Source organism: Podarcis raffonei, chromosome 5 (genome assembly GCF_027172205.1).
Source record: "Podarcis raffonei isolate rPodRaf1 chromosome 5, rPodRaf1.pri, whole genome shotgun sequence".
Taxonomy (NCBI): Eukaryota; Metazoa; Chordata; class Lepidosauria; order Squamata; family Lacertidae; genus Podarcis; species Podarcis raffonei.
The window spans coordinates 37,114,597-37,126,617 of NC_070606.1; the positions used below are offsets into that span (position 1 = coordinate 37,114,597).

Genomic DNA, 12,021 nt, shown 5'->3' on the forward strand with positions numbered 1-12,021 from the left:
AAATAAAATTACATACTACAATAGCTCCTGGACTGAACGTTGTCTGAACATTGGCAGGCGTATTACCCATGGGCACCTCACTCCAGTGTCCCCAGTCTTCAAGATCACCCCCCCCCCAAAAAAACCCACCCTAGGGTGATTTCTATTTCCCATTAAATATATATTTCTGACATTTGGCAGCTTTCATGTCCTCAAAGGGATAAACATACCTGCATCAAATTCTGAGAGAAATATTATAGCTGGAGGTTTTTACTTACTTTTCTTTTCTTTAAAACATACATTTTAAAGGCTCCGTGCACCCACCCACACCCTCTGATGGACTCGTTTGAAATCTAGTTTAGCGCAAATGGTCAACAGTTGTTTACTTTGAGTGCTTCAACAGTACAACATAGTATTCTGGACATTTCAGTGTGCTTTGGTGAGCTTTGAAGAGTGATATTACACATTTTGAGGACCATCTGCAACAACGAACCTTCAACTCACTAATGATTGAAAAGAAAATGAGGGAGAGGGATACCGGCAGCTTCAAGATGGCAAACCAGCCTGTTGCAGTAAAAGATATGAGGCTGCTGGATATAAAAGTGGGACAGTTGCCAACCTGGTTAGCAATGCGAGATGGCACCCCAGTTGGGCTTGTTATATGTGTCTGGGGAGACTATAACAGATTTGTCAAGAAGTACATTGATGTGAAGAAAAGATGATAACTGCCAATGTGTTCGTCAGCTATGTCTGGAACTATGACCATATAAAGCATGAGTGCTGGAGGAAGTCTCACTGAAGCCTGATGGGCCAGAAGAATACAAGCTGCCATACTGTGACTCATAGTGAGAGTTTGCTTCAACTGAATACAGATTGGTTCTAACCTTCTAGGCACACCAGCAATTTCTGTGACCAATAATAAAATATTTATTTTCATAGGGTTGCCATAGGTCCTGGACATAGCTGGGATTTGGCCATCGGAAATAGTGTCTGGGCATAAATCCCTGAGATGTATGGGAAACTCTGGAGGTATGGCAACCCATCTCGGGGGTGGGTGGGAGCTCAACAACTTTCATGTCTGGATTTTCACTTTCTAAAATATGGCAACCCTACTTTCAAAAGTGGGGGGGGGGGAGGAGAAAATGGAGGATGGCTGAAAAAGACAAATACTGTATAACAAGCAAGCAAGGGCCAGCCAGTAATTGATCTATGTCATAGGCCATCACAACTGTTACTCTAAGTGGGGTAACAACTGAAACCCATACAGTTCTAATTCTCCCCCAAAATACAACACAGTCTCAATCCTGACAGGCATTTTTCAGGACTAAAGATCACAAAAACCAGCTTCTTTAAGTCATTCTCCTGTCTTTCATTTTTCTAAATGAACAAAAATAGCACTGAAGTTTGCCTCTTATTTTGGTCCAAAGTGTTTTTAAAAATCTTACTAGAAGTTTATTCTCTTGCCCTTCGACTGATGACTCAGGTATTTGTTCAGGAATACACCTTAGGAGCCAACAAATTGTGATGACTACCTTTTCATTAAGAAGCTTAAGTATTTTATTTCTTTCATATAATTCTTTTTAAATTTTCATTTCATTTCTATACCACTTTATATTTTTCAGGAAAAAAATCTCAAAGCCATTTGCAACACATTAAAACATCAAACAAAAACATCCATAATAAAACATTACTGAAGAAAATCGAACAAAAAGTATACATTCAAAGCAATGTAATCAACAGGAAAACTGAAGCATATCTTAAAGATTTCAAAACAAAACATCATATGAGGTACGAAAGATAATAGCAAAACAGATTGGAAGTCGAACTCCTTGCAACTCAAACATTTTGGCTCCCGAACGCCGCAAAAGTGAGTGTTCCAGTTTGCAAACATTCTTTGTAACCTGAATGTCCAACATGGACATTCCAATTGGAAGTCGCGCCTTAGTTTCCAAACATTTTGGAAGTCGAAAGGACTTCTGGAACAGATCCTGTTCAACTTCTGAGGTACAAGTGTCGTTTGTTTGGCAAAGGTCAGGTGATATCAGCGAACATTCCAATTTTCCATGTCTTATCCAAAAGTTTCAATGCTAAAAGCAGCAATCAAGATTCATTGACACACTATAAAATAAAACTATCATGAGTCAAGCACAACCCTGTCACTAGAGTTGCTTGTTCTTCATAAAGAAATTGCAATAGGAATTGGGGGGGGGGGTTGTGTCAGTGAGAAATTCAAGGAGAGCTTAATTCAAGCCTTAGAAGACAATGGAGGCTTGTCAGGGCAAACTACTTCCAAGAGGGAATGTTCCAGGTCTAAGTGAGAATAATATGCCTGTAGACATATCTATATAGACTTATCTATTTCTTTTAACGATGTATTCTTTGGCATTAGAATTCATATTCCCTAGAGAGAACAAAACTGGCTTGAACCTGCACCTCTTTGGGAGCCAAGGCATTTGGATACATCACATTTCAAGCTAAATTCCTTGAAACATTCAAGTCATTTCTTAAAGATAAAGAGACTTTCTCAATTCATAAAGATTATTGAACTGTAGTTTGCTTTAATCCATAGAGTGAGCTTAGATTCTCCCCCCTTTTGCTTTGCATTTGAAAGCTATCAGCAACTATCATCTCCATTATATGCAAATTCAACAATAAACTACAGGTGTTATTCCAATCCTACTAATGATTCTAGCTGTTTACAATTGTTTTTAAGTTAAATTATGTATTTTCCCCATTCCTTATTAAAATTTTGGTCTTCCTGATTTCTGATTCTTCTGGTCATTTTTTGACAATTTGGCATAATCCATCAATGCAGCATTTGATTGGCAGAACCACCGCTGCTCGGCCTCTTTCTCCTGTCGCCATCCCAGCTTTGCGGCGAGTTCCGACTTTGTGGAACAAGCCAGATTTAGGACCCAGGTGGGGGTCCTGATCCAGCCCATGGCTGTAGTTTGCCGACCCCTATTTTAAACATTTTTTTTTCAATTCGTTAGATATCATTTCCCAAAATTCTTTTACTACTTTACATGTCCACCACATATGATAAAAAGTGCCTTCGGTAACTGGAAATCTCAGGTGGGCAGAGTACAGTTGTGCCTATGTCCTGTTTGCAGGCTTCTGACAAGCTTCTGGATGGCCACTGTGAGAACAGGATGCTAGAGTAGAAGGACCAGCAGCCTGGTCCAGCAAGCTCTTTCTGTGTCCTTATATGCTAGCCAAGCAATCGTGAGAATTGATATATTTCCCTGAAACTCATCAGGGCATCTTAGCCAAATTATCAAAACTGAAATACAGCCTTTCTTTGACTCCAAACATAAATGGGAATGTGTTTCAGATGCCTTCCGACAACAGAATCCTTTGGGCCTTTCAGATCTTTTAGCAATGATCCTATATCTCTGGATTACATGCTACGAGTCTTATGACACAGACTATTTCCCTTGTAATGTACAATAGCAGAGATAACTGTCAAGCAAAAGACATTCCTCAGGTTACAGGTAAGTGGTAGCTAAGGGGATGTTCACTGCCCATGCAGCTAATGATTACAAGGAAAAGGTCGTATGTGACTGGCGTCACTTATCTATCATCTTTACCTTATGTTTCTAGTATAAAAGAGGAGCCAAGAATGTCCATCATCAAAGTATTTGAACTTTTCAGCAGAGCAAGTGACTTCTGTGAAAGGTTAGTGTCACAACTTTATTTTATTTGTTTTAGAGCTGCATGGAGCCACATGTGGAGATGAATGCTTGTGTGAAGTTTCAAGATGAACAAACTGAGATGAACAAATTGAGAAATGTTATAACTTGTTTCCTCCTCCCCCCCCTTATTCATCTTTAAAGTAATGTGAGAAAAGAATGAGAAGGGCTTCAGAATGGCATGTGCTTTGGATTCAGAATAACCTTAATAACAGCTTAGAACAGAATGTGATGTGTGTTTATGTATAGCTTGAGCATAGAAATCTATTCTAAGGTGTGTATTTATAAGTTGGATCTACAGGAAAAAAGTCACTTTTTAGGTCCACTGAAATCAAAGCATGACTGAATAGCTTGGATTTCTGTACTGTGGCAAGAAGTTTACTATTTTATGGGTTCATTGCCACAGGTATGGACATCAGTATTAACTTGCAATTCTGTTTTGAGAACAAGTCATCTGTGGGATCCTTTGGAGGAACACCAATTTATACATATTTTAAATAAATAAATGCAAAAGCCCATACTCAGATCTGAGTATATTACAGGGAGACAAGCATAGTGACTATACCAGTAGGTGCTATTTGCATTTCCTCCAATGTGTCTTTCATTCACAGGGCCTTTAAAAGGATTTCTGTACCCACTAGAATCATTCTTCTCAGTACTAACTGACTAATAGAGAGCACCACTATTCATGAATCTATGCTCTTATTGTTACCTAGGAGCAGGATGTGGCCATTTATCGTTTTTATATGCCTGTCCCAAGGACTTGCACATTCAAAAGAACAAGTGAGAAAAAAGAAAGCTGTGGATCCTGAAGCATTCATGAATACTGTAAGTTGCCTAGTGATAATTGTTCACAATTAATAGGATACATCATCATTGTCACTAGCATACTTCTTCAAATAAAAAAACACAAAAACCATCCTTTTAAAGTCCCCTTCTACATTCATTCTATCTCCTAGACTGGGGATCAGCAAACTTTTTCAGCAGGGAGCCGGTGTCGAGATCTCCGCTCGGCCAAGCTGATAAAGCTCATTTTCCTCCGGAATCGCCCCTGACGATAATTAACAACCTGAGCCTTTGATGAGGCCTCAGGCACATTCCCATCCAGCAGAGAATCAAAGCAGCATGCGGAAGTGATGAGATTTATGGCTACATGGCTAAAGAGTTTTATTTCTCGCTACGCAGACAGCAAAGAAAAATACATCCTTTCTCTATGAAAGCAGAGAGCAACTGAACAACAAAGGAACAAAGGAACAGGAAACCACTAATGTCACATCCGTCTCCCGTCTCCTGTGAGACTTCCAGCAGCCTGGACTGTCTCTGGAATGTAAACAGAGCCTTGTGACTCAAAGCAGCTGCTCAGTGGCAAAACAGAAACTACATCCGGTCCACTGTCCCTCAGACCTTGTGGGGGGCCAGACTATATTTTGAAGGTGGGGGAATGAACAATTTTTGCCTGCCTGCAAAGAGGCCTGAAGATGCTTCGCTTTACCTGTCCCAGTTGTCTTCCCAATAGCCGCAGTTGGGCTTCTCCAGCCAGCCAGGCACTGTGGTGGGGTAGGAGGCTGCGTTGGCCAGCGAAGACAGAAGCAGCAGCCCCGGCAGAGGAGCCACGGACGGAGGTAGGGGAACTGGGGCATTGCTGGAGTTTTTATCCACCACCTGCTGCTGGTGCTGCTTCCCGAGAGGCACTGCGGAGAAGACAGAGCCGCCCGCCAACCTGCAAGCAGTGGCCGTGGCCACCGCAACAACCTGCCTGAATGCTATGGGAGGAATGAAGGAGGGAGGGAGGCAGGCAGGCAGATGGCAGTGAAGAAAGCACACGAGAAAGCGGCTCGGAAAAGGGGTGCCGAGAAGGAAGGAAGGGCAGACTAAGGCAGAGGGGGGAGGAGCAGGAGAAAAATGCAGCAGCAGCCAGTGTCACACGCCCCCTTCACAGCACCACCTTGCTGAAGTGGGCAGGCAGGTGAGCCGACTACCGCCATCGATGGGAGAGGGAAAGAACACATGCGCTGGCGATCCATGCGGAGATTCCCGGACCATCTGCGGGCCGGATCTAGAAGGTAATTAGGCCTGATTCAGCCCACGGGCCTTAGTTTGACGACCCATGTCCTAGGACATCCAAACTAACTACCAACTATCCATCTCATGAGCAAGTTGAAAACCTGGCCAGAGTGTACAAGGATCTGCCTTTAAAAATCAAAGGATATTAAATAAATTCCTGAAAGATGTACCCTGCTTTCCCCTGTCTTCTTTAACTCATGCTTCTCCCCATCCCTGGCTCTAGTCTAGTTTATTTATCTACCCAGTCCAACTTGAAAAGGAAGATATCACTTCAGAAATCCAGATAAGATGCGTTACAATATAAATCCTTCAAGGAGGGGCTAAAATCCCACTCACATCTTGTCCCTTGAAGAATGAACTTATCATCCACAAAGGCTACAGAAGGTGACAGAAGATGGCTATATTCTGAACATAAACAGAATACCATCTGGCATTGAGAGTCAGCGGAATTCAGGTATGATTAATTTGTATGCTGTGGAATATGGGAAACGTCAGTTGTAATGTAAAAAGTGAATTCAATGCACCTTCTTCAGCCACATTGCAAGTCTGCAGTCACAACTGAATTGATAAACCAGCATGCCAGCAAATCTAATGCTGGTTGAAACCAAACACCTTTGGCACTTTCTAGGGCAATGCCAACACTTGACACTCTTGGGCAATTACTAGGCAAGGCCTTCCAATGCTTACACCTGACCTGATCAATATTGATTTGATCCACCCTTAAAATTTCCCACAGTAATCTAAATATATTTTTACCGCCAAGGATGCAAATCTCTATAGCAAGCTTCCTACTAAATTCCTGACTCCCTCCTTAATCTTGATGAGAAGCAAGAGTTATACTAGCAACTTTGATATAAGTGGGTGCTTGATGCAAGCAAGGTTTGATCAGGTTGGAAACACCAGCCTATTTAAAATTGATTCTTCTTCTATTCTGCTGCAAGGCATTCCAGGAAATGTAAATAGCCACCCACTGCTGCTCACCCCACCAATCTAGCAGGGTGTGTAACAAAGGACACTCCATTTTCTTTCCACCCACTCCATTTTCTTTCCACCCACTCCATTTTCTTTCCACCCACTCCCTTCTCTCTCCTACTCTTATTTCCGCCTTCTCACCTCCTCTCTCAATCACTAAGAAAAGCTAGCGTGACATTTGCTTGAGACATCCAGCTGCGTGGTGCATTTTAAGCTTTCCCAAGGAGAAAACAGAGAAGGGAGTTGATGGGAAAGTGCAAGACTTGATGGCCTTCAACCAGGATTTTATTGGTTGGCATCCTTATCTGTCAGCTGAATTGTGAAGATGAGCTCCAGGTGTTGTGAACATGCCGTGAACTGCCAAATTGGGGCATATTTAAATACCCAGATGAATTTCACCATGGTGGGTTGCATAACAGAGATGAAATGAAACCCTAAATGCAATTCTAACTTCACCGTGTTCTTGAGAGTGCTGGAATAATAACTTTTCTCTGAAGGGAGGTCAGCTGGCCAGTTCAATACATGATCCTGGGTGGGAGGACTTGTCACATAAATCCAAAATGCACTGCACTTTCAAACTGCAAAACATTTTATATCAATAAGTACTCTTTCCATATGCAAAATCAAAAGGCACACTCCTGTCAAATTGAAGTGTTTCAGGCTGCATCCTAATCCCACTTATCTGGGAGTAAATCACACTGAACTGAGTGGGACTTTCTTCTGAGGAGACATGGTTCGAATCGCACCATAAAGCTTCATTTCTTTAAGTGCAAGAGTCTGGATAGCCCAGAATTTTTAGTTTTACTTCAGTTCCGAATGAAATACTGATTTGCTGCCTGCTTCAAACTGAATAATGTATTTCAATGCCTCATCAAGGAGGAAGACTCGAAATATGAGGCAGATTTCATAATGACATTTGATGCTTGTTTTAAGGATGTGTTAGTGGTGAAACCCACATTTTATTACATTAATTTGAATAATGTTACACAACCATGTTGTGGTAGGAGGGAGTGGAGTTATTACATATATTTTTAAATAAAATTCTCAAAATCTGAAGGATTTTGGTTGAGATCCCCCTGTCTGTAGAGTACACCAGCAGTGGTGTAGAAACAGGGTAGATTAAAACCACCCTCCCAGGAATGGTGTTGCTGTAATTGCTGAGTTAAACCAGGACAAAGCAATGGTGAAATCCACTTGGCTTGGTGATGGCAGTATCCCAGCAACTGCATGTGCACCTACAGGCTGCCACTAACCCACATTTCCCCAAGCTTGCTGCCTCCTTAGCTCGCTCCATTTCCACTGCAGTGCTACTGCTTCAAAGGGACGGGTGCTACTTAACCCCTTCATTATGCTTCTCCTAGACTACAAATAATTCTAGCTGTAGCATATTATTACAACATGTTATGCTTAATGCTTAATGCTTAATGACTAAGAAAAGCATTCTGTTCCTTCTCTAGTTTTGAAACCTGTGGTGTTTCACCAGCATGTTTTGTTGGGAGATGGAAGCAACTGGGTCACTCATTTTGCCCACAACAGTCTGGGCTTCATCGTTGTGGAAGCTAGCTATGATGCTTGGATTGGAAACAGCAGAGGAAGCACACGGTCCACAAGGCACCAAAATCTGACTGTCAGACAAAAAAAAAAGGGGGGTCTTTCAGGTGTGCGTGTGTGTGTTTAAAGCCTATTTACCCAACTTTTCAGATAGAAAGGTTCTCAGAGTAGCTTATAGGTCAATTTAAAAAATAATCCAGCCAGTCTATGACATCTGTCAAAATATCACCAGCGCCACAATTTGTGGGGGGCAGAGGTACACCCTTTATCTGTATAGGCTGAAGGTGACTATTATTTATTATTTTTATTTATTAGTTTTATGTACCAACCTTCATCATAATCTTACGGAGGTTCACTATGTTTTCCCAGGAAGAAAGACCCGTTGAACTTCTTCCAAGTTGATAGTTAAAAGATTTCGCATCTGATGGAAAGCGGTAAGGCTACCAAATCCTGGTAATTACGTAATTCAGAATGTGAATTTGGTACTTCTGAATGTGAGACCTGATAGTTCTCACCTGGCTTGGATTGTAATCTGAGCCAGAGGAGAACTCCTTTCTGCCACTCACCTCCATATACGACAACTGCTGTTGCACCTGGTATATGCCTGTGTATGTGGAGGAGGGAGGGGCAAACAGGAGGAATCTCTCTGTGAGGGGACCACCATATTCCCATCTGTGACAATACACCTGTCTCTCTAAAGATGGCTTTCTGGGAGAACATTGCACCCCATCTGGCCACTGACTCAAGCTCTCAGCTGCTTAATTTGTGAGTGATAGATAGATAGATGATAGATAGATAGATCAAAAACAGATGCTGCCACTGTGCCTCAAAAATTTCACTTGCTTACATAAACCCCATAAATTTCTAAATCTACTTTTGCACCCACCATCAAGAAAGCCCTCTCTCGGGTCATTTATGAGGCAAACACAAGAATGATCTTTAAATACATCTCTAAAAGTATATGTTTACCCAAGCTTTCCTGGACCCTGACTCTTAGTTTTTGCTATTTTTTTTAAGACACTAAACAACTATAAATTCAATAATAAAAAAGACACTACTCAGTTTTATTTGGGATATAAAGCAGTGGCATAGCATAGGGGGCTGGGGAGGCATGGCCCTGGGTGTAAACTCTTGGGGGGCATGAACCAGGAATGCCCCGCCCCCAGTAGAGATCCCCACACCCTGCCTGGCTCTGGCAGCGTGGGCTTGGTGAGAGCAGACAGTGAACAGCACCCTCTGCACCCTGCCCTGTGGCAGCAATGGTTGAGCAAGCATGCTCCATCTATGCCTGGCATGTGCACATGCACACACACATGCCCTGGGTGGCAATGAACAGTATTGTATGTTGCCACTTTGTATGTTGTGATCATTCTGTGCACTTGACTTTTTCCCCATTCTAGTTTTGATGAGATGGCCAAATATGATCTTCTAGCTGTGCTCAACTTCATTCTGAATAAAACTGGACAACAGCAGTTGTATTATGTTGGCTATTCGCAGGGTGCTGCAGCTGGTATGTTACTTGGGTTAAGGACTCATATATAACAAAGCCATTTTTGTGACCCATATCAATATGCACTTTGCAGGGCTTTGAATAAGTTTTACATGCAAAAAAAAATAAATGACCTGTGTGTTGAACTAATAAACACAGATTAGTGTGCTGGACAACCCACTCCCCCCCCAAAAAAAGAGTAAATTTTGAGGATTATGTTGGACAGTCAACAAAGGCGCTTTAGATATTTGGGTGGGGGTAATAAAAAAGGCTATTAATTTGAAAAACCTTAAGCTAATAGTGGGAGCAAAGAGGACTTTTATAAGATATGTTTTTTTGGTGTTTTTTTTTTTTAGAAATAAAAAGTTTCCAGAATGATAAGATTCTATGCAGTGCTCACTTATTCATGAAACTATTGGAGAGCCAAATCTGGTGTCGACAGGATGCAGAATGAGAAAAGAAAGCTGATAGTGAGTATCAAGGAGGAAGATGGCATTTTAGAGAAAGTGTGTTGTGTTGCAAATGTGCCTACCAGCAAGCTGAACTAGTTATAAGGAATGTGGCCAATATTTAGGCTGCAATCTTATACATTCTTACCTAAGAGCAGGTCATGCTGAACTCAAAAGACCAACAGCAGGAAAAAAATCATTGGAAGCTGAATCTGCTGCCTTTGTGGGTTCTGCCACCTGAGCCAGCAGGTCATCTTACCTCATCTTACCACCTGAGGCAGCACCTCATCTTACCTCATGGCTTGGCCAAACCTGGCCAGACTGCCTCACTTTTGCCAGTCTGGGTTCACTCGAGGTGAACCCCATCTCAACTGTGGGCATATGCAGCTGACTCCACCCAATCCAGCCAAATCCCAGGTCAATCTGAATCAGGTCAGGCTTCCTCAACCTCGGCCCTCCAGATGTTTTGGGACTACAACTCCCATCATCCCTGACCACTGGTCCTGTTAGCTAAGGATGATGGGAGTTGTAGTCCCAAAACATCTGGAGGGCTGAGTTTGCCTATGCCTGGTTCAGGATTTAGGATTCACCCTAGTTTATAGGCAGATGAGACTTCTGTTCTATACCACTGACTTTCTTTAACCTCTATTTGTCATTGACTTTGTTTCTTTGATTTCTCTCAGCCTTTGTAGCATTTTTGACAATGCCAGAGTTGGCTCAAAAGATCAAAAGGTTTTTGCCTTAGCTCCTGTGACTAGAATTAAGTATTCCAAAAGCCCTGCAATAAAATTGCTTCGCCTTCCAGAAAGACTCCTCATGGTATGTCTTGTCTCTTCTTTCCAGTACCTGCTCATCCCCTGGATCATAAATAAAGCTTGCTAATCTCTGTGAGCTGTACAGAGTACAGATGTAGACATCTGACTGGCTGTGACACAGGGCACTTAAAGGTTACTGAGGTAATGTAGGGGAAAGTACTCTATGTAAAGGACTGTGATCTGCTTCATCAGTATGGCTACAGAACTTGGAGAAGACATTAATAAGCCAAAAGTCAAATATTTCAACAGACCATTCTTGGTGTATTTTACAGGGTATACTTGACAAAAGGCAATTTCTTGCCTGGAATGGGTAGTTAGTACCTTCTGTAGCTGGAGACTCTTTAATAGCGTTTGTGGAAATGTCTTCTTCTTTTTCAGTGGATATAGTACAGAAAATATAAATATGGCAAGTGCCATCCAAAAAGTTGATAATAAGATTTAAGACTGTAGTTCTGGCATGTCTTTTTATTATTCTTTCTCATATGAAAAGGAAAAAAAATAGCCATTTTTTCATATACATTTTTCATGTATATGAAGAAGTTTAAGAAATTAAGAAAGATCATGTGCATGGGCAAAACTCAGTCATTCCACTTGCTTCATTGTTCACCTGCAAAACTGTTTTTTGTGAATTTTAATAGATTATAACCAAATCTGTGCCTTCAAGACTCATCTACAGCCCAGAACTAATGTTTTTCACTATTCCAGGATGTTTCAACACAGTTTGTGGCTGAAAGGTATATGCAATTAAATTGCATTCTGAGACAAAATGCAATTAGAAATATGTATTTTTGAGAGGAGAGTTCAGATTTAAATGCAAATTATGGTGAGGGTTTTGGAAAAAGTGACAGATTAATGCAGAAACAGGAAGGAGTGGATCTACAGTATGCCTGAAAATGCAGGAAAGTCTCTGAAAGTCCAACTACTGTTTCATTCAGTTCTTCATCAGCCAATTAGTTCAACAAACACTCGTAAGTAGAAAGATGTGTAATTTCTTCATTAACCATTCTTTT

At 41.5% G+C, this 12,021-nt stretch overlaps 1 pseudogene; it reads left to right on the top strand.

The window, feature by feature from the left end:
- The first annotated feature begins 3,601 nt into the window (after window positions 1-3,601).
- LOC128413368 (lipase member M-like) lies at window positions 3,602-11,742 on the top strand (annotated as a pseudogene).
- Window positions 11,743-12,021: the final 279 nt, after the last annotated feature.